The following is a 3,365-nucleotide window of genomic DNA, read 5'->3' as shown; positions in this document are numbered from 1 at the left end:
GTACTCTAGCCTGGAAAATCCCATGGATGGAGGAGCCTGGTAGGCTGCAGTCCATGGGGTTGCTAAGAGTCAGACACGACTGGGCGACTTCACTTTCACTTTTCACTTTCATGCATTGGAGGAGGAAATGGCAACCCACTCCAGTGTTCTTGCCTGGAGAATCCGAGGGACGGGGGAGCCTGGTGGGCTGTCGTCTATGGGGTCACACAGAGTTGAACATGACTGAAGTGACTCAGCAGCAGCAGCAGCAGCATGCACCTATAATATGGTATCTCATGATGCAAAAATGTTCCTGGGATCAGACTAGCTAACCTAGCCCAGTGAAGATTAAAACTAGCAAATAGAACAGGACTTGTCATGCATTTTATACGTATGGCATGACTTCCATCATGTTACTTGATTTCACTTGTTTTATATGCATACTACTTAGGATGAATGCTTGGTGCACTCTTGATTGGAATCATAAAAGTTCATGGCTTCAAGTTCTTGGTTAAACATGAGTAATATGCAATCAACTAGTACTTAGTTCTTATCGTGTGCTTGAAGCTACTCTAGCCACTGGGGATACATGAGAGAAAATAAAGATTTGTTGCCACAACACAGCGATGGGGGCAGAAGAGTGGAAGAGCGAATGTCTTTTCTAGCCAACCTCTTTAAACCAATTCCTTGTAAGACTAGTAAATTACCAACAAAACACTTATCATTGATTTTATCTTGATTGTCCCAGTCTTATTTTGTACAGAAGCAATAAAAATGAAAATTCTCAAATTGTCTTCATATCCTTTGAAAATCTGGTAGTGTGTTTTATCCATAAAATATGAATTTCTATATTAAAATCTGTTCAACAGTGAAAGTGAAAGTGTGAGTCACTCAGTCATGTCTCTTTGTGACCCCACTGACTGTAGCTCACCAGGCTCCTCGGTCCATGGAATTCTCCAGGCCAGAATACACTAGAGTGGGTTGCCATTCCCTTCTCCAGGAGATATTCCCAAACCTGGGATAGAACCAGGGTCTTCTGCATTGCAGGCAGATTCTTTACCATCTGAACCACCAAGGAAGCCCTATTCAACAATGGGACCAACCAATATAAATGCCTGTAATATAAGAACCTGCCACATTTTCCTGCAATGCCCATGATAAATCAAGTGTCATTGAATACTGGATGTCAAGATAGTCACTGATGTACTTCATCGATTAGACACTAATGATGATTATGATCCAACCTCCTGAGTTGATGCATATATCAGATGACAGATTCTACAATCTTGTCTGTTTAAGCATACAAGGAATCAATATGTAATAGAACACAGTGACTTTATTTTTTTCTTACTATGCTCATTTAGTACCTATTCAGTAGTAATAATAATTTTATGCATTCCTTTTAATCTAACAAATTCCACTTTTATGAATATATCAGACAGAAAATAGCAAATGTATAAAGATACACGTTAAAAGTTCATTTTAATATTATAATCATAAAAAAAACTGCAAGTGCTATGAATCCAGCAGTACTGGCTGCTGCTGCTGCTAAGTTGCTTCAGTCATATCCAACTCTGTGCGACCCCACAGATGGCAGCCCACCATCATGACACTATTCGAGTGATCTAAAAGAATAGATTAAAAGAGACACAATGTTAAATTTATATATATGTATACACACACACGCACACGCACATATAAATACAAAGTGTATTTTGGAGGAGAAAAACAATGTTATGCAAAGCACAATATGTTTTTATGTGGTAAAAAAAAAACAAACATACACCAGATGATTCAGATTAAGATTACTAACAAGTGGTGGTATTGAATGGGGCTGGGGGCAATATTTACCTTGTTTTACACACTCTTGTATGTTGACTTAAAACAAGCACATGTTATCTGTGTCACACACATAGAATAAATAGTAGACTTCATTGAAACATGCTACCATAACAGTTATATCCAAACTGTAAAGAGTAGCAATATCACATAATTCATCTACCTTATTAAGGAGATTACTAAAAAATTTTAATAGATGAACAAATATTTTTATACATCATTTTAAATTCTTTAAAATTTACCTTCATAAAATTTAGTTGTATATTTACAAAGTAAAGTCATTTTCTTTTCCCCAAGTTATGCATTTCTAAGTATGTAATGGGGAATCAGTTTCAAAATTATGACTTTAGTATCTGTATTCTATAAATAGCCTAAATTTTCTAGTTTTTTACAGCAGTTATAAGGACTACTACACAATGTTTCAATAATAACTATGACAAATATAAATCTAATATTAAACTGCTAAAACCCTGTAGGTATTTCCTAATCTGTCAGGTAAGGATAATAAGATGAATGTCATAAAATATCACTGGGTAGGTTCTCTATGTAACACCTTAATATCCTACTTCAGAAAACCAGCACTATATCAGGACTGGAACTCCATGTCTGATAATCATTGGTAATTTAATTCTGTTCCTCTCCATGAAGGTTGCTATTGTGGAATGAACATTTTTCTGAATACTCTTTTTCTACTAGGGGATGACCTAACATCTCCTTGCTTACCCCCATAGCACAACAGTAGTTTCTTTACTGTTGGGTTGGCCACTATGTTTCTTCACATTTTTCCACATTCATGGAACAAACATTGTGGCCAACCCAATACTTAGTATAATAGTAACACAAAACAAATAAGATACAGTCTTTCCCTGTTACCAACGGCCATCAGTCCCTAAATTTTCTTTCCTATCTGATTTCCTTTTTCTCCTCTGATGCTTTTTCATCTTCTTCCCTTGTGGATTTTTATGCTATTTAAGAATAGCACAACTATTCCTTGACTAACACAGAATATTATCAACTCACTGTGAGATCACAAGAGTTTTAAGTAGGAAATTCATGTCTAGATTCCATGTAAGCTTTGCGCAGTGGCAGTATCATAGCCAATGAGGTTTATCCGAGGCGCGATTATTGCTAATTGAAAACTAGATTCCATGTAGTCATTAATTCACACTTTTAGATGTACCTGGCTTGTGCAATCAAATGGGCCTTAAGAAGCACTACTACAAAGCTACGCAAGGTGACAGAATTCCAGCTGAGCTATTTAAAATCCTAAAAGATGAGGCACTTAGAGTGCTGCACTCATATGTAAGCAAGTTTGGAAAACAGCAGCGGCCACATGACTGGTAAAGGTCAGTTTTCATTCTAATCCCAAAGAAGGGCAGTGCAAAAGAATGTTTAAACTACTGTACAATTGCCCGTGTTTCACACACTAGCAAGGTAATGTTTAAAATCCTTCAAGCTAGGCTTCAGCACTATGTGAACTGAGACATTCTAGATGTACAAACTGGATTTAGAAAAGGCAAAGGAACCAGAGAAAAAATTGCCAACAT

General features: G+C 36.8%; 1 pseudogene; it reads left to right on the top strand.

The window, feature by feature from the left end:
- The first annotated feature begins 2,889 nt into the window (after positions 1 to 2,889).
- LOC112448345 (uncharacterized) lies at positions 2,890 to 2,996 on the top strand (annotated as a pseudogene).
- Positions 2,997 to 3,365: the final 369 nt, after the last annotated feature.

The sequence above is a fragment of the Bos taurus genome, chromosome 1, assembly GCF_002263795.3.
Source record: "Bos taurus isolate L1 Dominette 01449 registration number 42190680 breed Hereford chromosome 1, ARS-UCD2.0, whole genome shotgun sequence".
In the NCBI taxonomy this organism is placed as follows: Eukaryota; Metazoa; Chordata; class Mammalia; order Artiodactyla; family Bovidae; genus Bos; species Bos taurus.
The sequence above is the reverse complement of the archived record's forward strand: the minus strand, read 5'-3'. Positions and strand labels throughout refer to the sequence as shown.